Source organism: Myripristis murdjan, chromosome 16 (genome assembly GCF_902150065.1).
Source record: "Myripristis murdjan chromosome 16, fMyrMur1.1, whole genome shotgun sequence".
In the NCBI taxonomy this organism is placed as follows: Eukaryota; Metazoa; Chordata; class Actinopteri; order Holocentriformes; family Holocentridae; genus Myripristis; species Myripristis murdjan.
Window position 1 is genome coordinate 1,808,210 of NC_043995.1, and position 22,233 is coordinate 1,830,442.

A 22,233-nucleotide genomic window follows, 5' to 3' on the forward strand; every position below is an offset into this window, starting at 1 on the left:
AAGCGTTCATTTGCAAAAGCAGATAACTCCATTTTTATACATTTTTATAAAATTTACTGAAGGTGATATCAGTGAAACCAAAGTAGAGTGGCTTTGACCAAGGAGATATGCCATAACAAAATAGAGGTATCTCAAAAAATCAAACTTTATTGAAAACAGATTTTTTTTTTTTAAATTAAATTTTAGTTTTTTGGCAAAAGCAGATAACTCCAACATTCAGTTTTTCACAAAAACAGTTAACTCCACATTTCATTTCTAACCACTGAATTAGGCAATATAATGACTATGTGCTTCTTCTAATGGTCAGAGTAAATTAAATTATCATAAAACAAGCAAGTAAAGTGCTAAAAAAAACGCATGTAAGTTTAGACCAACTTCAGGTAAATATAATAAAAATACAATGTAATAAGCCATCAAAACTTGTCTATTTTTGCAATATTCCACATTCAATTGTCAGTGCTATAATATTCACAGTATTCAGAGTTTTCAGTGCATATCATAAAACAAAAAGATGAGGTATTTTAAACTTCAACTTGGAGGTTTCCCACCTCTTACCACGCTTCAAGAGAGTGTGGTCACAGAAGTCACCACTGTACAGCTCCTTAAAGCCCACCTTGTCACCACTGATATCCAATACTTTGGCATCACTGATTTTAAACGAGCGAGAAGAGGGACAGTGTTTAGCTGCTGCAGCTTTGAAGTCATAGCATTGCCTGTCTTTTGCATAAACATGGACATTTCCGTGTTTGCACATAATGTCCACATATTCAGATGGTAGCAGTATAGTGTCCTTTTTTTTATCTCTTGCTCCAAACGACCAAAGACTCGGTCAGGGGGCATGAAGCTATGGCCGCGGACAGGAAAGGTATACTCCATTCTTAACTCTTTGAACTTGCGCTTTCTCAGGGCAAAAAGCATTGACAGTACACTAAGATTTTTATTTTGCCCATAGCAAGAATCTGAGAAAAGCCTTAGGTCTTTCTACTCATGGAGTTCATCACAAGCACCACTACCTACATAATGCTGCAAAGCAGATGACACTATGTTGCTGTCTTTCTTGTTTTCATTCTCTAACCGTGTGTAGAGATGAATGTCCTCCTTTCTCTGATTCAGACCATGACCACGATAGCAAACAACACCAAAAACATACTGGTACAGCTGTCTTGAATAGTAAGTCTGCCCAACTGGTGACTCTGGCAGCACCACATTCTGCATCATGTCAAATGAGATTGTGAAAGATTTACCCACAGCATTTAGAAGATCATAAAATCTGCATCCTCTGCGCCTATGTAACATAAATAGGGCAGATTCCTTGCGCTTTGCTTCATCTGAGATTTCTGGGTCTTTCAGTCTCAGTTGTAACTTAATGCAGGTGCTGCACACATCTTTTGATGGATGTCCAAAACCTAGGTTAAAGTCATACATGAATACACTATAATATAAAGCATAAAAAATCTGCTCCTTGTTCTGACAGCGGAACAGTTGATGCATATTTTTCACATTCAAATCTACGGGAAGGTACTTTGTGCCAGGTGCACCTCGGCAAGCGTAATGGCTGGCTCTGCAGGTAAATGTTTTTATGTGGTCTCTCAAGGCCTCCCTCTTGGCTGCTCTTTCCTCTGATTTCCGAGCACCACTGCGATGTTCTGGCATTGGTACCCCATTCTGCATCCAGTACTTGACGATGTTGCAGATGCGATCTTTCCTGACGCCTGCAATCACAGAATAAATTCTATCAACTACTGCCTCATCCTGCAGAACTGGTCAGATCAAGATGAGGCAATTAGATAAACATTATAAAAATAGCTAACCGCAACATTGTGTTTATGAAAGCAAGTACATTCCTATAGTAAAAAAATAAATAAAATCAAGTGAAATAAAATAAAATAAAACAAACCAAGTCCAGTATCTTGATTTACCAGTAATCAGAACGTAATCTGACTTTTGGCATAAAAGAAAAATGAAAAATACTGGCTTAATACTGGGTGGTAACTTATTTATGAAAGCCCATTTCCTCCAGTCAAAAAAAAAAAAAAAGGTGAAAGCTTTACCACAATTTCTGAAAAAAATCAAAAGGGAAAATAATAATTATGAGAGAAAAAACAGACTAAATTGTGAGACAGTTAAGTCACAAATATGAAATTAAAGAGTGGAAAGCATGAGACAGTACGTCCTTACTATAAGATAAAAATTTCACCTTTTGTCTTTATCTTGTCACAATTATGGTTTACCATGAGATTTTTTTTTTTAAATCACAGTTAAGTTTTGGTCATTTTTTTTCCTTGAGTAGAAGAAATGAGTTAATAATTCAGTGTTTCCCACAGACCAGGTAGCAATTTGTGGTGCCCCCCTGACGTTGGTGGGGTAATTGAGTGTCGCTGTGTCATGGCGGTCGGTGGAGTCGGTCATTGGGGTGTGTGCAGCGGGCGGCATTCAAACACACACATTCTGAAACTGCTATATAGGTTAAATACACCTGTTTGCTTATCTATTGTTCTTCAGAGTCATCTGCTGAGACAATTTTAAAGCTACAAGAAGCATTTGAAATTATTCAGCTCAATCTTAATTCTTAAAAGTAAGTTCTTTAAGAGAAGACAACTAAAAACATTTTTTACCAGAACCCTGCCTGGTTTCATTAATCACCCCAATTCCACACATTACAGGGCAGGCCAGTAGAATTAGTTTGCTCATACAAATACCTGGACTTCATGTTGGGGGAAGACCTGTCTTTTAAGTTTCATATTGAGAATTTACTCACCAAAATTGAAGTTAAAGTTTAGTTTTTACTTGATTTTTTGCCAATTTTAGTTGCAATCTTTAGATTCTGTGACATTCAAGGAATGAATTGCAAAAAAACAACTAAAGCCGGAGGTTTTTATTTCAAATACTGAACTCAAGACCTACCTCAACCAATATCAACCTGTTCTTGTATTTCACTTTTTTTCTGGCAAAATAAAATAAAATGACTCAGGGATGTCAGTTTCACGTAAGCCAATAAGGCTGTGATTAAGCTCACCAATAGCATGGATTATAGCCTACCTTTTAAAATGAGTGGGTCAGGAAGCAGTGCGGGTAGGCTACATTATTTTAATTAATACTTGCGGTCCAAGTTGCAGTCGGGTTGGTTGAAAACGTTTATAAGTGTACCCGCGCACCACTAGCATGTATGCGCGCGTGTCTGAGAATGACAGAGACAAAGAGCACGATGCAGAGATAAATGAACAGAACGACATTTATATTAAAATCACGCTGGGGGGAAAAAAGGGGAATAAATTTGTGGCGCTTGGTGTTGATTGTGTGGCGCCACACATTGGTCTATGTATGGGAAACACTGTAATTTCCCAGTTTGGGATCAATAAAGTAAATCTATCTATCCATCTATCTATTTTCATACTTTCATGTAACTTTAGTCTTTAAACTGTGAGCCAGAAAAAATGCAGACAGTACAAATCTGTTAATATCTGATAATATAAAAATAATCATATGAAATACTCACAAAACAGGCTCATAAATGAGGCTTTGCAGACTGGGATTTTCTCGTTTGGCTCGGTCAGGACAGAGTATTTCACAGTCAGTTCCCTTGTCTTCTGCTGTGCTGGGTTTTCCTTTTTGGGTCTTCTACGTTTAACGGGCATGATGTCCATATAAGATAACAACGTAGCATCTTGTTTCACCTTGTCTGGAGTCGAATACAGGACTCAATGTATGTAGGCTATGTCCTCTGACGACAATGTCGCAGCCTGACATACATTAGCTACTTTGTGTGAACAAGCCAAACCAGGTGCCCCTCCACTGTGCCTCGCCTTTTTCGCCACGTTACGGCCATACTCCTCAGGTTTTCTCTTCTTTTTCTGTCCGGGTAGTGATAAGACAACAGCCTCACCCATCTCATCAAACTTTTCCATGGTTATATCCAAGAAAGTCGGTCGTCTTTACGCTGAAAACTCACTTAAAGCCTGAAGATGCCGCCGCTGCCGTCTTTCCGTCACGTGATCTAAACGCGATGCACTGATTCGCTGAATGGATATGTCGTTTTCTGTAACGAAACAGCGGTGGTGTAAAGTAGTTTCTGCCACAAAACATGAACTTCGACCCAGTTTCCAATAGGAGATATCAGGTATTACACCAAAATTCATTTTGGCTTTGAAAACAGCGCTATGCAAACAGCAAAATACAAGCCTAATCTAATTTTTTCCCAAAATGCCGTTTATCTGTTTTTGCAAATGAACTGTTCATATATAAATATATATCTATATCTATATCTCTGATATAGAGATATAGATATAGAGATATTAGAGATATGTGTATATATATATGTGTGTGTGTGTGTATGTATATATACATATATATTTATATATCTATATATATAGATAGATAGATTTTACCCTCAGGTATCAGACAGAACATTCATTCATTCATCATCTAAACCGCTTATACTCACTAGGGTTGCGGGGGGGTGCTGGAGCCTATCCTAGCGCACATAGGGCGAAGGCAGTGAAACACCCTGGACAGGTCGCCAGTCCATCGCAGGGCAGACAGACAAACACTGACATTCACACACACAGTCATTTAGCTTCTCCAATTCACCTGACCTGCATGTCTTTGGACGGTGGGAGGAAACCGGAGTGCCCGGAAGAAACCCACGCAGACACGGGGAGAACATGCAAACTCCACACAGAAAGGACCTTGGGTGGGAATCGAACCCAGGACCTTCTCACTGTGAGGCGACAGTGCTAACCACTGCACCCCAGTGTCGCCCTGAGACAGAACAATGTAGAAAAAATGCCAAACGTAGATAATGGGGAAACAGCAAACAGGAACATAAAAGCTAATCAGCGGGGTCGAAAAACACTTCACAGGATATTGCTTGGTGTGTTATGTTGCCATCCTGACTTTTTCTATTTGTTGGTGCTTACATGGGTTTAGGTATTGTACCAGACAACTGCTGAGACACTGAGGGAGGAAGAGTTGTAGCTCCCTCTTCTTCCTCTGTAGCCAAATCCTGTTTTCTCTGTCTTTGGGAACAGTGATGAGACAGGAAGAGAAACAGCATGAAACTGCCTCCAGACTGAATTATGCATGTCTCCATCTGCTGACAGAGGACAAGTCTGTCAGGCTTCCTCAGTATCTCTGCACACAGATACATACAAATCTCACTTTGCTCACGCAGATCTATAGTTCACCGGCCCATGGCATCTATAACAAAGATAATCCCTCAGGCTGACTGTGCCATTCAAACAGAGTGTGTGCATCGGGATCCCCAGCAGGACACTCATTTCTGAACCTGAGCATAAATTGACACAGTGGTGCCAAATAGGGTTTGACCACTGGGGATTTTGAAGGCTGATACCAATTCTGATATTTATTTTAACTGAAACTGTCAACAGCTGATAGTTTCTGCCAATATTAGGCTAAATATCTGATTGTAGTCATTCCAAAAAGTGTGAAAATTGCATTATATCCTTGTCAGGTTGGAAATGCTTCTGAAACAGAATTTGGACCATGGACATTCAACTGCCCAACTGAAACCCTGAGTCATATTATGAGAGGAAGAAGAAGAACAACAACAACAATGTCAACAACAACGACAACAATGAAAAGAGCACATTTTGATGTATACTTGTGATTTTTATGAAGCATTATACTTGTTGTATAGCGTTTCATCAATTCAGCTTAAAGGTTGTCCACAACCAATTCAATAATAAATCATAAATCATAAATAAATCATTAATCAAACTACATCATATCAAAGGTGGACCATACTCACTGGACCAAATACCATTTTTAAATATGGTGCCGTCCACAAATGGTGTATGCCCACTGTAGGTCAGTAGAGCTAATTGCTCTGGTCCAGATTCTGTAAAAAAAGAGCACAACCTAAAGTGGGCCTGGCAGTGAGCTGACAAAGTTTTTGGCTGCTACATGCTGAATCAGAGGACACCCCAAAGGACACCCTTTGGAGAAACTGCAAAAAAAAAAAAAAAAACGAAGTGGACATGGCCTGGGACTAAGTGGGCATAGTCAACTCAGTGTGAGCAGTGTCAACCGGGGCATGTATTTGACGCTCGGTGTTGTGCTGCTTCCCAAATTTGGAGCCTTGATGGGCGTGGCCACTCCCTATAATTGACAATTGGAAATCCTCGGAATCGCCTACTAACATCCTGCCTACTATAAATTCAAACAGTATGGACTACATATTGCCTCCTCAACAAACCATTAGTATGCTATTACTGGCAGGCTGTTCACACTTAAGTATATTGCCCAGAATGCATTTCACAAAGTAACAAAGTAGCCATGTAGATTACCAATATGTGATCAGTTTATTCAAATAAAGCTTGTTTGAAAATTTGCTCCAATGTTTTCAGAGATGCCAAACAACTCTCAGTCTAACAGCAGTACATCCTGAAGACAGGATGTGCACCTTTTTCAGCCGATGTCTGGCTAATTTGACACAGTAACATAATTTGTCCCATTTTCTCCCAGTATATTAATGTGATGTGACCAGTTGACATGAGAAAAACATGGGCTTAAATCTTACATTACAATCACTTATAGCATCAGAACACTGATATAGCACTAATGAATCACAAAATTGTACCGATGCTGCTATTGGCCGGCGTCAGAACCATCCGCCTCACAGTCTGTCATCAAACATTTTAGACTGACACAATGCATTCTGGGGAAGTTAAGTATAACCAGTAAGCTCACTTTACATACACAACAAATTTTGCAAATCTAGTATACATCTGAGCATTTCTCGCATACACAAAATCCATATACTATGCAGCTGCATAGTATGTGTTAGAACAAAATGTTCAGATGAGTAGGATTTTCACATCATCACCTGTGAATAATTATAATAATATGCCAATTCTGTCTTCTATTTATCAGCTCATCCTCATACTTATTTACAGCATGGCTCTTGGCTGCTTTTCTATGTTGCTTTTCTATGTCTATGTTGTGGCCCTCAGGGCTGATTTTGTTGGTGAATCCACAGGTTGTAGAGAGGATGTTGGTGCCCTGGCAACAGAATGGCTCTGTGCGACAACATTACAGCCATGCATTTAGTGGTGACTGGAGAAATCACTCACACAGCGATCATCTTTGAGACGCCTGGGGAGCCAATGCAATAGCACTGAGAGAAAATATAAACCAGATGCTGAGGGAACCACTCAGTCAGCTTAATAAGGGCGCGAATTATATATTGAATGAGTGATGCTCTTGCTGTTCCTCCCACTCTACATTATGAAAGCTGGAATGTGAGAGGTACCATAGTGTTGATTATAGAGCAGCATAAAACTAAAGCTGTGTCATTTGATGGACCTAGGACATTTTCTACTCCATTTAATGATAGGTTGATCACATCAAAAGTATGCCATCTTGCATTTTAGTATGAATGCACAAGCAGTCACATTGCATTCACCAGCAAAATGGGTGTGCGCTTGTATATATATATTTACCTGCTGTTTGAGTACCACACTTTGAAAAAAAGATCAAGCATTTCTCAAAAAATGTGTCTCTTGGTTCCATCAGTGTCATCACTTGGCACCCAAAAACTACCTGAAGCCCAAACCTAACACAGCTAGTACATCTCTTTAACCCTATAGATGAGTGTATTAAACTATTCTCCCAACTGAGGCTCTCACAACACTGTAAACCTGTGATTCCCACAGCACAAACAGGGGACCTTGGCATTCCAGAGGCTCTCTGGCAAAATGAGACATATAAAGGCTTTGCAGTTCTGTCAAAATTCACAGCTGGTGGTCCATTAGAGGATGAGCTGTGGGCAAGCAACAAGGCTAGAAAGACAGAGATAGGTTTCATCGAAGATCTATTCAATAACAATATAAGTGAAAGAGTCCTCCAAATGTAGCTTACTGTGACACAGTAAACTGGCTTGCCTTTAGCCCCATAGTCTCTGCTCCAAAATACTGTATGTGTTACAGCTTGACAGAGCCCTATCTCTTAAAACTGTCATACAGCTAAACTGCATTCTCTATTACATTTCGAGGGAGACATATTTTATTGTTGATTAAATTTGATTTGTCTGTATCATATCACAGAAGTACATTTGTCATCAATTAGTTAAGGTTGGGGAAAGGTTAGATTTAGGCAACAAAATGGAGACTGGACATGGTCTTGATCACATACACTACCAGTCAAAAGTTTGGACACACCTTCTCACTACTTTCTATATTGCAGATACATACTGAAGACATCAAATATATGAAGCAAGATATATGGAATTATGTAGCAAAGAAAAAAATGTTAAATAACTCTAAATATGTTTTATATTTCAGATTCCTCAAAGTAGCCATCCTTTGCTTTGTGGACAGCGCTGCAAACCCTCGGCCTTGTCTCAATGAGCTTCATGATGTAGTCACCTGAAATGGTTTTCACTTCACAGGTGTGCCTTGTCAGGGTTCATTTGTGGAATTTCTTGGCTTCTTAATGGGGTTTGGACCTTCAGTTGTGCTCAGGTTGGTACACAGCTGACAGCCCTATTTGACAACTGTTAGAATTCATATTATGGCAAGAACCAATCAGCTAAGTAAAGAGAAGCGACAGTCCATCATTACTTTAACAACTGAAAGTCAGTCAGTCCGGAAAATTGCAAAAACTTTGAATGTGTCCCCAAGTGCAGTCGCAAAAACCATCAAGCGCTACAACGAAACTGGCGCACATGAGGACCGACCCAGGAAAGGAAGACCAAGAGTCACCTCTGCTTCTGAGGACAAGTTCATCCGAGTCACCAGCCTCAGAAATCGCAAGTTAACAGCAGCTCAGATCAGAGAGCAGATAAATGCCACACAGAGTTCTAGCAGCAGACCCATCTCTAGAACAACTGTTAAGAGGAGACTGTGCGAATCAGGCCTTCATGGTCAAATAGCTGCTAGGAAACCACTGCTAAGGAGAGGCAACAAGCAGAAGAGATTTGTTTGGGCCAAGAAACACAAGGAATGGACATTAGACCAGTGGAAATCTGTGCTTTGGTCTGATGAGTCCAAATTTGAGATCTTTGGTTCCAACCGCCGTGTCTTTGTGAGACGCAGAAAAGGAACGGATGGATTCCACATGCCTGGTTCCCACTGTGAAGCATGGAGGAGGAGGTGTGATGGTGTGGGGGTGTTTTGCTGGTGACACTGTTGGGGATTTATTCAAAATTGAAGGCACACTGAACCAGCATGGCTACCACAGCATCCTGCAGCGACATGCCATCCCATCCGGTTTGCATTTAGTTGGACCATCATTTATTTTTCAACAGGACAATGAGCCCAAACACACCTCCAGGCTGTGTAAGGGCTATTTGACCAAGAAGGAGAGTGATGGAGTGCTGCGGCAGATGACCTGGCCTCCACAGTGCAGACATGCAAACTCCTCAGAGTAAAAAAAGGTGACAGTGTCACAGGGGTCCTATAATGGGAGTTGCTAGTTAGCTAGCTAGCTGGAAGACTAGGCCCTTACGTAGCAAGCATATGTTTAGAGATAAATGGCAAAATGGCTAATGTTAGTTAGCAAGACAAGCAGGCTATGCTGGAATTAACATTAGAACTAGCTAACGTTAGCTGGCTAATTAGTTCGCTATCTTGCTAATGGAAATTCCAGCATCATATGGCCCGCTTGTCTTGCTAGCTAACGTTAGCCATTTTGCTCGAAGCATAACGTTATGCAAGGTCTAATTTAACGTAAGGTTTATTTTATTTATTTTTATTTAGCCTTTATTAAGGTGGTTCCTTCAAAGTAATGCTAAAACTTTCCATCAGACTCTGAAGCCAGGCATCTCTTCCAAACAAGGCCCTGCCCTTTGAGCTCAGCTGGCGCTGCGTGCTTCAAGCAAACATCATCACACAGACACCAGAGCTGAGATTCCGAATGGCCCAGAGAAATGTCAATTATCAGAATTATCCGTGAATGACCCAAATGACCCCTCAAAGGGTGGCTATTTCATAGCCATTCATAGTTTTGCCTCCAGTGAGAATCTACAATGTAAATAGTCATGAAAATAAAGAAAAAACATTGAATGAGAAGGTGTGTCCAAACGTTTGACTGGCAGTGTATGACGTGTCTCGCTGGGAACCAGAATCAAACTCAGGTTTTATGAGTGACGGTTCTGTGGCTTAAATGCCCACCATCCACCCTGGCCACCTGCCTTTGCGGACTTTCTTGCTCTGTACACTACATCACAATTTGATGGCGAATGGTGACTTTGGCATAGGTATCAGATGCAGAAGGGCGTGGCAAAGCTGCAGTATTGAGAATGGGCTGGAATCTAACCAAAGCCTGTAGAGAGATAAAGCTGAACCTCAGCCGCTGACTGCTGAGACAGAAAGAAAAAGTGCAGTACAGTCTTTTGGCCATTGGGGGCAGGGCAGAGCACTTGCTAAACAGAGTAGAATATATGGGGCTAATTGCTATAAAATGATCACTACATTTGATTCCAAATATGTACATGAGGAATTGGACTATTATGCTAATCTTATTTTTACACAGCCTAATATTTATAATGAGGGCATAATCATAAGCTGAAATGAAATTGATGGTTGTAAAGTGACAACAATTTCAGATTTCCACTAACATTGAGGCTGATGGTGTTGACTGGCTGCATACCCAGAGAGAGAGGAAAAGCATTTTTCACCCCTAAATGGCTCCAGAATAGGATGACTATTCTGATTAGAGATTTCAGCATTTTTTAGATGTTTTTTTTATGGCACAGCTTATCAAATGGAAGGTCCCTGGCTACATGCAAATTTATTTGGGGGTTGTTGTTGTATTGAAAAAGGTTGAAAACCCTGCTCTAAACTTTCACTGTGTACTTGAAAGCTGTTGCTGGCTATGTTCTGTTCCCAGCAAGCTGCTTCTCCCTCCAGGTTTTAATTTTTCAATGAGCCCAAGGGTCAAATGTTCCCACTGGCGGCGGTTACTTTGTGATTCTCCCAAAGAATGCTGATGCCATTAAGAAATGGGGCAGGAGGGAATTAGATGACATTAATTAAAAAGAATTAAAATGAAAGCCATTTAGTCTATTGCGGTGGGGTGCCAGCACTGACACTGATGATTTACATGATCAAGGGAGGGGTGGGGTGGGGAGTCATACGACTAAAACTGAGGGGGTCTGAGCATTCTCTAGAGACAGCCTAGACCCAGGATAACAGCCCTCCTTACTGGGATATTGTTTCCGTAGGCGTCTGATAATGGATTAGGTCCAGAGAGAGGCGAAGCTGGAATATCCTGCCAGGGCGACGGGGTGAAATGGAAAAAAAAAAAAAAAAAAACTTGAAACTAGGGTGAAAATATGTCTGGTTTTCTCTGAGTGAGCAAATTCAAGCCTTTGGGTGTCTGTGTGTGCATCTGTGTGTGTGTGTGTGTGTGTGTGTGTGTGTGTCTGGGTTTCTATGTGAATGTGTGGGTGAAAATTGTATGTGGGAAGCAGGAGGAAAGTGTGCATGCATGGATGTGTGTTTAGAAGATAGGTTTGCTATTTTTCAACCCAGGCTGTATTAACATGTTGATTGCTGTTGTTCAGCTTAGCTTGCGAGAAACCTAGCACTTCAAAATAGTCCCATAGGATGCTTATTTTGAACTCAGTAGCAATACTGTGCAGATATATACAGGGCTATGTATTACTATATGTTAAATAAAACCACATTTTGAACAATTGTTGATTTTAAGTCTTGTCCTCCAAATACAGGCCAGTCAACTGAAGCTTAGTGAACGCTGCCCTCTGACAAGCAATACTTTCTCCCCAGATGTGCATGAAGTTTCTGTAGGTTCTGAGGTGTTTTCAGTGTATGCTGCTGCCTTTAAAAAATGAATATTAATTAACATTCATGAGCACTCCTTTGTATGGCTGAAAGTAGGTTACTGTGTTGGATGCATAAAATGTTGATTTTTTTTTTACCACATCAAGAGTTAACATCATGGTTGGAGGCTATGCTAACGTAACGTGACCTGTAAATCTGTAACGTGACCTGGCCCTGTACTGAGCCCTGCTTTTCTTGCTAAGCAGTTAGAAGGACAGCTAATTTCGCCTAGCACAGCCCAGGTCAGGCTGAAAATGTATGAGACATACCATGATAAGAAGATCCTTTCATCGTTTCTGTGGGAACCAACACAGAAATTAAGAGCTGTTTTAAGCAAGTTCCTGCTGAAAAACTCTGAAAAACCCCTTTTCGAAGGTCGTAGCGTAGAGGTCAAATTGGCCTGCCATGGTTCAATTAAACCAGTGGCAGGGCTAGCTTGTGTGGCGCCCTGGGAGAACAGCCCGTTCCATTCCCCCAACAAAAAAGAAGCACCATTCTGTACTATTTTTATTCACATATTTAGAAAAGCACAAATGAATAATCGCAACATTACAACTATATAAATATAAGAATATATACAAACAATTTATAACTATCCAAAATGTAACACCAATGACAGGGCTGAGGGTGTGAGGGGTGAGGGTGTCTGCACATACTGGGCCTACCACACGGCGGGGTGCAGCAGGACCTGTCCTGGAGCCACTGGAAATCTTAAGCTTCTGTCTCCCTGTTCTAGATCCAGGTGGGACAGCACCACATCTACAGCACTGCACGGTCTAAGGCACAAAACCAACCAAAAGAAAAAACAGACAGGCTCAGAAAACTATCATGAGTATCAATTATCAGGGCTCGAAATACTTTTTTTCTGTTTTCAGCAAAATTGCAAGTTGCAAGTCAATTTTTTTTCTGCAATCTGGAAAAAGTTTCTGCAAATACCCAAGCTGTTATTCCTGCCCTTCTATAACCTACCTAGCCTGGCAAAGCTAACAACAGCATCATACATGGCTTTGTACATCTTAAGAATGTCGTTTACATTGTGTAAACTAAAGATTGATTATTTCAAATCTCAAAGCATATTCTGGTCATTCCGTGCTCTAAATAAACATTCTGATGCTCTGAAAACAATATTGGTCTGCTACTGACTGAATCAACATGATATGTTAACTGAAACAAAAACAGAATTATTCTGTATGCACAGGGCTTTATTGCTCACCCTTTGAAACTAAGATCTGAGAGTTGCATTATCTTCTACATGTCATGTATCCACTGAGAACAACTTGGGGGGTTCTGGCGTGGTTCCTTGGGCCCGGGATGGCCCACTTGTGGCTCCTGCAACGAAGCACCCATTGCCACCGAGTCCTCTTCTCGAGGAACCACACCAGAACCTTCAGACTCTTCCTCAGTGGAAATGTCCGGCAACGATACAGTGGCTGTGGCTTCTGGAAATTCAGGACTTTTTTTTCTGGCCGCTAGTTTCCGAAGGGCTCCGATGTTCGCCAACTACAATGCATTTATGTTGAGTTTGGTGGCTTCTTCCATATTTGGTGTGCTGACTACACAGAAGCGAACAGAGCGCTACCTGCTTCTTCCACACCAAATATTTTATGGGTATTTGCAGATTTTATTAAAAAGAAATTACACTGAAAACTGTTTATAACCATCTTTATTCTTTATTGGACCTTTTACAAGCCAGATTGGGTGGAAATGGTCAGAATTACCTGGACTTTTTTGTTGCCTGCAAAAATGCAAGTTGTTTTTATTTTTTCCTGCAATCTTGAAAAAAATTCTGCAAATTGCAGGTTGATGGTGGGTATTTCGAGTCCTGATTATGTATCTATTTTGTGTGTAGTTAACATCATGCAATCTGTATTAACATGGCCTTTTTGCACTTGCCCTTTAGCAAGGCAAGTTATAGATCAGACCTTTAGATGCCACAGAAATCAACAAAAATTATTTCCATTCATGGAATAACTGTAACTAATAAACTGTGTAAACAACAGGCTTTGTAAACAATTCAGTACCATGACTTGGTAAACACCCAATAAAATAAAATTGCACTGAACAAAATGATCACACTCACCGGTTTCTGGGGGCGGAAGGCCGACCAGGCACAACATGGGGGCGTTCAGGCAGTACAGCCATGAGGAATCTGAGGAAACATACAGTACAGTCAATGAGTCAAACGTAACTTCACTGTCTCTTTCTTACTGTCCAAATCATATCACGAGTTAGTCGTCACTTTGGATAGAACTACAATAAAACAAACGGTTCATCGATTGTTTGTATTAGCTGGCCTCCTGAAGCGGTTCATGAGGTAAAGTAGTGAGCGGGAAAGCACAGGCGGTCCTGAGCTAGCGCGAGCAGCAGTCGGCTAGCTAGCAGCAAAACAACAACAGAATGGACTAACTCACTCTTATCAGAGCCCGTCTACGGATATATTAGAGATTCTCTGCTCTTATGTACGTCCAGCGACTGCCCGCTGACGTTTTTTTATAGAGTGCAGAAACATCCCTCTCAGTTGTACCTCCTGGTTATCTTCCGTTCCTCTGCTTCACTTCGTTAACTTCTATATCAACTCCACTCTAAACGCTGCTCTGTGGTTCCCTAAACCAGTGTTTCCCAACCGGGGGTATGCGTACCCCTAGGGGTACGCGAGCACATTGCAGGGGGTACGTGGAAACATAGGCGGAAATCCCGGGGGGGTCGGGGGGGCAAAGACCCCTCCATACATACATTTTGAATAATATAGTAATATTCAATGAAAGCACAATGCAAGCGGTGCTAATTATAAATGTAAAATAGTGTGTTTTTAAGTGTTAAAATGTTATGACCTGCCCCCATGCCTCAAAGTGGTTTGGTCCGCATCCTGCTGCCGGCAGAGCGGCAGCTCGGTAACTTTCAGTCCATCAGCCTGAGAGGCAGCAGCCTGATGAGAACTAGCAAGAAAACCTCCTCAAGTGAAAGCCAGTGAGTCATTTATCACACCACTTGTTCACCAAGCACAAGGCTGTAATATGAAAAGCGATATTTTCCCCTGCTTGGTCCAAAACCTGCCTCTTTCAGCTCTCTGTTTAAGCTAATAGCTAATGACTGTTTCCAAGCTGAAGGGAGTGCAGGACAGTGAGGGAGAGAGAGGACAGACCACAGGAGGAGCAGATACTGAGCTTTTTATTCTTTCAATAAGTCTGTCAGGATATTAATGTCAGAAATAGTTCATATTTTACTGATATTTTGAGTTTGTCTCCAGATAGATATCTATTTTTTGCATTTTAAACTGCATTATTTTGTGGCATAGTTCCATTTAATTTTCTTATTTGATCTAAAAGGGACAGTGTACAGCTCAAACATATACTGTATGTCACTATTTGATGCCATATCTTGCTTTGTTTTTTGTTGACACTACAATAAATCTGTTTTTTGAAGAATAGTTTGATGTAGTTAGATTATTCAAGGTATTTCCTCTAGTTTTAGAGCTTATTTTGAGTTTCTAGTTCTCCTACTTTGATGGACTGTATTGGAAATAGAACAGTGAGTAAAGAAATTTGGTTAGAGGATTATTGTTCTTAATAGCATTATTTAAAACATATGAACATACTGAGTGCTCAGCACTGTACTGCAAATTTCAATGGAGCATAAGAGAGTTCAGAGGGAGATGTACAATCGTGCCAGACAGCAATTTTTTCATGTCTCCCCCAAGAATTACTCTCTGAAATTTTGCTGTTTATCCCCCACTCCCCACCCCCCAATAATGAAATGGGATTTTCGCCCCTGCATGGAAACATTTCATAACATAACATAACTTATAACAAATGAGTATAACGTATGAGTGAGGGGGTACTCATGGTCTGACAAAAAGGCTCAGGGGGTACACAAGACAAAAAAGGTTGGGAAACACTGCTCTAAACCACACCTCCCGGAGCACACACACACTGCTACCCACCGCGGCAGGTGGGCGGGACTACTACAATAGCAAGACGCTGGTTGGCTGAAATAACATGTTCACAACTTTTCTCAGTTATGCATTGGATATCAACATTATCACCACTTCTCGCACTATTCTTGTTATCCTTGTTTGAATAACATTACAGAACAGTAGCGGTTTTAGGCATGGGCGAAGCGGGCAACCGCCCGGGCAGCATTTTTTCATGTCACGTGGGGGGCGGCACGATCGAAAAAAAAAAAAAATCAGCGCTGCAAAGCAGTTTTCTATTACCGTATTCATCCGAATATAAGACGATATTTTTCCATTGAAAATGACCTGAAAAAACGCCCTCGCCTAATATTGGGGGTCTAAGCAAATACTAGGCTCGTCTGATGCCGCGATTACCGGCGAATGGCTGCATTGCGCAGTCAATAATCAACCATGTTGACTGTGTCATTGTCCGTTGTGCTGCTGCAGCCGCATATGAACAGTTGATTTATAATGAAAGGTATATGGCAGTATGTGTGCGCCGCTCACCTGTCAGATCCGGCAGACTTGGCCGGGTGGGCGCGGCCGGCCGCGCACCGGCCTGATGCCGACCAGTGCCGCGGCCGGCCCACCTGATGCCGACCGGTGCCGCGGCCGGCTCGCCTGATGGCGGCCAGTGGCTTTTTTATTCAAACAAGATTTTGTCCATATAAAAAGTATTTTTCCAAAAGAGGTATTTGTGCAGGAGCTGGTGCCCCTGCTTGCTGAAAAGGTGCTGTGCACAGCCTGGCGGGCTCTATGAGGGGGGCGCTTCTAGTGGCCTGTAGTGTGTGTGTGTGTGTGTGTGGTGGTGATGAGGGGGGGGGGGGGGTATTTGGTATTATTGTCTTACTTGTACTATGCAAAATTAGGTGGGGCACTATTTAAGCCTGAGCATTCACTCCCACTTTACTACAGCTTGGGCTGAAAAATACCAGCTCTCCTTGCAATGTGAGGGTGTGTTTAATGCATAGGTGCTTGTGCTTTGAATTGTCTTAAATAGCAAACTTTGCCTTCTTTAATAATGAATAACCTCCTCCTTTTCCAACTTTTGTTAGATGAACAAAAATGAAAACTTTATGAGTGTTTCACGCATGAGAAGGTTGCTAATAATACATAAGTTAAATGCGAGCAGCGTGTCGCCTGCTGTTTTACTCCTGTCTAAGAAAAGAAACTCCAGATCCAAACATTAGAGAGCAAAGCAAGTCTGGCTCTTGTCGTATCCTCATGCCTTCCACTGCCCACGTACTGGATCTCCCTCTCTACAGTAGATCCACAAATTGAAAATAACTTCATGTGACAATATACTTAAGCGCCCAGGAGAGAAAGGTAATCTGACGAAACAGATTATGCTTTTTCCATTTTGAAATGTGTAGCACGCACACTTGTAGGCATGCAGCGTATATACTTATTTCCATGCACAGGCAGATGTAGACACACACACACAGGCGCATGCACACATGAGCAGACAGGCAGAGCGGAACCCGTAATTAGGAAAATGGAGACAGCTTTGAGCAAAAATTGCGAGTGTGAACAGCATGAGCGCTGTGTAATCCAAGCGGCTGCATTTGAGCTGATTCTTCACAGAGCTTGATCTGCATGGGTCTATTAGTCATATTTCAACCTCTCAACACAGACACTTCACTCCGACACAGCATGCACATCGAGACCAAAGAGGGAAAAGGATTTAAAAAGTTTGAGTCATATTTCCCAGACTGAGGTGAACTTCACCTCAATAAACATGCCATTACTGCTTCCATCAGGAATCTGATGGAATCTACTTCCTGTGTGCTTTGGAGGGTCCAAGAAAAAGACTGTCAGCTGGAGAGGAAAAATATAGTCATATCTGCTGTTTCCTTGCATAATTTTGAAATAATGTCGGCTACTCACATGTATTGTATTCACAGAAACAACACAACAAAAAATGCATTATGTAGCACAAGAATGCACTATGTTCCTGCAGTTAATACCAGTCTTCCACAGCCAGCTTTCAGATAGTTTGCTCCATTTGTTTAGAATAATTTACAGAGATAAATGACACTGAAATTTAGTTTGAGGTTTGATTGATTTTAAGTGTGACTGTTTCACATTATATGCCTGTATTTTTAATTAATTAATTTATTATTATTATTATTGTTATTATTTGCTCTGTACATAAAATACATTTATTCATTATTTTATGCTTTTATGCTTGTTTGTATGAAGGAATATTTAAAGCATTATTTTATTATAATTTTGTCATTGTTTTATTATTTTACCATGTTATTTATTTATTAGTCTGTACTCAGGTATCACTTATAAATGAAATCTGGATCTCATTTGCACACATGCACACCATTTTTGTGACTTATTGTGAGGTGTGTGTGTGTGTGTGTGTGTGTGTGTGTATGTATGTATATGTATGTATGTGTGTGTATATGCATATGTATATACACACATACATATATATACGCACACACATATGTATGCCTTTTATGTTTGTTTTCTGTACACACACAGGAATGAAGCATTCTACTGAGGGACTGATCTTTTTTTATTGTGTATTTTTTTTTTTTTTTTTTTTTTTTTACATTGTGAAATTCTATGGCTATTTGCTTTGTCTAGGTATAGTCAGTAACATCATCCAAACTAAGGAGTTACGTGCTCTCGTCAAATTTTTTCAACTGACTTTTTTTGTGAAAAAATGACTCATAATTTGAATATTATTTTGTCTCAGATTGCCGGTAACAGAGGCCATTCTAGGCACTGATGGGGCCTGAGGTAGGAAAAAATGGGCCCTTCTGACAGCCAGTACATGCCATAATTTTACCACATCAAACAACTTTTCCAAACAGCACACAGTGCTGTTTGATAATAATAATTTGATACCTTACAAAAAGTAAAAAAACAAACAAACAAAAAACATAAATAATAACTGAATATAACTCAATAATTAAATTAAAGAACAACAACAACAATAATAATAGTAATAAAGGGCTAAAACTCGACAGACTAAAATCCGACAGCATATTAGGGCCACTGTAAGAAAAAAAAATATGGAGCCAGGGAGATGGGGTAGTATTCTGAAAAAAAAAAAACATCATTAAAGAGGTAAATTTACAAGAAAAAACTCACAAATTTATGAGAAAATAACTCAAATAATTCTGAAATTATAAAGTCACAAACTTTAGGAAAAACCTCAGAAATTCTGAGATTAAAGTTGCAATTTTATGAGAAAAAAAAACCCTCAAAAATTCTGAGATTATAAAGTCACAAATTTACACAAAAAGACAGTGAAACTAGTTGTTCTCCTCCTGTGGGATTCAGTCAAAAGGAAATCCTGCTGGTCTGAGCCCAGAATCACATCATTATCATCAGCATGTGGACTTTGAAGAGACGTTGCTGTGACTTTAGCCGATTCAGAAGATAACAATCTTGTGATTCTGGGCTCAAATCAGCAGCATTTCCTTGTTCCTAAATCCCATGTCAAAGTAGAATTTGAACCTCACACAGTCAACACATGTGCTTCCTTGGCCAAGTTTTTTTTTTTTCTCTGAATATTATGCCCCTCCCCTGGCTTCATTTTCCCCCTCTACAATGACTCTAATATGACACAACACAAGAGTTTAAAAAAAGTACAGCCTCAATATTTAGCCAATCAACTTTTCTCAATGAAATATTATGACTGACTGTTACAGGTCTTTATTAACAAGCCACTACTGGTATAATGTACTTGTATAATACAAGTACATTATGTCAGGAGTGGCTTGTAAGTCTACTATGGCGTACTCAGAATCTGAATATAGGGAAGGCAATCTTATAGCCAACAGGCCCTTTCTAATGTGACTTTTCTAATTCATCTTGCAATGTAATGAACTCCAGTAAATGCAAAGCCAGTGCATTGCAAAATCCCAATATTTTATCTAGCAAGCTGGGTTAGACCAGCTTGCTAAATATGTATGTCACCATGTCACCAAGTCAAATATCCTGTTAATGCAGCAGAGATCCTAGCATGCTATGGTTACGTTTAATCATCCTTAATTGGCATTTCATGCTCCACTTACCCCTGTCCTGCTTTCTCCTCTCCTCTTCCTCCTCTCTTCTTTTGTGTTTTCCTTTTCTTGCTACCACTCATTTTGACACTGGACACTTTTCAAAACAAACTCCCGCAAGTTGCACTCAGATCCGAGGGTTTCCAACATCGCTGCAGGATCCTTTTCAAACTACAGACGCAAGAAAGGGCCCCTAAGAGTTTTCAAACAACAGAGTAGACCCAAAAGTGTGGGCCCTCAAAAAATAGTTGCCCCAAGCAGTTGCCTGCCTTGCCTGCCAGTAAATTGCCTCTGGCTATGAACCCCATGTAGTTAACAGCCTAACCCAAACACACATGGAGCTTTAACACAGCCCTACACAGTGTTCATGTGTAATGGAATTCACTGGCAACACTCACACTGAATGATTTGAAGTGAATTTACTTTTTGATAAGTGTTGATGCTTTGTTCAAATGAAGAGCACAAAATGGGTTTGTTGGCCAGATATCCAATGTTCTTGCTAGTTCGCAGTAAGTCTGTTTTCACTTCAATAAAAATGAACTTTGAGTTGGTTGTCATTATTTGTTAGCCTGCATTTTAAAGAGCTGTCGGCCTGCCCCTCTACCTGTGTGTCACATCAGTCATACTGGAATGCTTTCATGGCTTGATGTTAATCTCACCCTGCCAAAAATAATAAGACAGCTAAGTTACAACAGTAGATACCTGCACGTACCTGCAGTGCGGATCAGGCCACATATTTGTGTCCAAACCCAACCTGAACCCAAGAGCACAGTAACTGAGCCGACCCCAACCCAACAGGCAGACTTTTTTTTGTGTCCGGACCCAACCGGAGCCTGAGGTTTGCTTGTCCTCCCTCTCTAGATTACAGTTACCACCTGAAATAGCCTGCGTGTTGCCTTCAGCATCATCACTCCAGCACTATTCAGGAAGTTGCCCAGAGTAGACTGTAGGTCCATCATTTTTAGAAGAGAATAGAATAGAATAGAATGTCTTTATTGTCACTATACAATGTACAACGAAATTAAAAGTGCAATCCCTAATGGTAATCATTCATTCAACATTAAAAAACATTGTAAAAAAAAAAAAAAAAAAAAAAAAAAAAAGGACAAACAAACAAAACACATAATAAATAGAAAAAAAAAAAAAAAAAAAACAGTAAACAGTAGAAACGCACAGGCACAAATTCACAATTAATTGCACTGTCCCTTAGCAGCATTGAGTGCATTTACTGCAGTGAGGTAGAAGCTGTTTTTCAGCTTTTCACTAAAATAACGCCAAGGTGACTGGACCTAACCCAAACCTGAACATATTTTCTACATTTTTGTCCAAACCCAGCCTGTCCAGGCTTTGATTGGGTACCCACACTCTGCATTGCATGATGCAGTGTTAGCACTGGGTATAATCACTGGTTAGGATCTTTATGCATTGTTCTCTGGCTGGCTGCAGGTAACTAGTCCCTCATGAATTCCTTTGATTACTCTTTATATTACAGGTGTTTTACTTTCTTTTGTTTGAGAGCTGACTTTAGCCACTTCTGTTTGCTTCGTTAGTTTCATTAGCCACTAAAACTACTTGGTTCAGGTTAGGGAAAAGGTCATGGGTGGATTATGGTTGCGTTCATATTAGCTAGCTACCATTAGCTGGTTACCTAAAAACAAACAAGGCTCTTACTTGAAAGGAGGAGAAAGATGGCCTGCAGAAGGAGGCTGATGTCCAGCTGATAGTGCCATCCACCAACCCATCTGCCTCCTAACATTGTGTTTTTCGCTTGCTTCATACTACGTCACAAAACCTGAACTTCAGTCATTTCTATGTATCCTTGGTATACAGAAATGTAAAATGCCAACATTTTTTCCTGGCAATTTGGCTAAGATTAACCTTGGATTCTTATTTTCAAATAAATTTACATTTAGCTGCTCTTATCACTTCTCTGCCTGTTTTTTTCCCCCTCACTTTCAATCCAATCCTTGGATTAATGGGTCCTTGGTTTGCAGAGACATGCCAACATGCCAACATTTTTTGCTGGCGACTGGGCTGTGGTGTGAAAAGAAACTTTTTCTTCATTTTGAGCACATAACTTTTTCATGTAAATATATGTTGTTTTGTTTTGTTTTTCAATTTTGCATCAGTGGGAGCCTCCATGTTGGACTTTATCTTCAGTGTTGCATGATTTTAAAAATTTTCAACACTGGATTGCACCAGTGTGGGTCTAGGAGTAGTCATGGGCGGACACTTTGAAATCGGTTATTTCCATAATGGAATTCAAACATCAGTCAGATGATGGCGGCTTAGCCTTTCTAATGTTAATAATGTCAGAATCACATGCAATCACTTCTGTGGTCCATGATAAGAAGTGCAAACACAAATGAACACACATACACAGAGGGGTGCACAAACGCACAGTATTATTTACATTAATATTTTGATGTTTTTTTTTTTGTTTTTTTTTTTG

The 22,233-nt window shown here is 40.4% G+C and overlaps 1 protein-coding gene across 3 annotated transcripts in view; it reads right to left on the reverse strand.

The window, feature by feature from the left end:
* tsnare1 (T-SNARE Domain Containing 1) overlaps positions 1 to 14,439 on the reverse strand; it is a 195,676-nt gene extending 181,237 nt beyond the window's left edge. Inside the window, exons 1-3 of one of the 3 annotated variants that reach the window (XM_030071912.1) lie at positions 14,326 to 14,439; positions 13,882 to 13,950; positions 12,458 to 12,577 (exon numbers count right to left, since the gene is read on the reverse strand). The gene's annotated coding sequence lies outside the window, so the exon portion shown is untranslated. Of the gene's footprint in view, positions 1 to 12,457; positions 12,578 to 13,881; positions 13,951 to 14,212 lie in introns of all 3 variants that reach the window. The other 2 variants (XM_030071913.1, XM_030071911.1) reach the window with 2 other exon arrangements.
* Between the last annotated feature and the right edge of the window lie 7,794 nt (positions 14,440 to 22,233).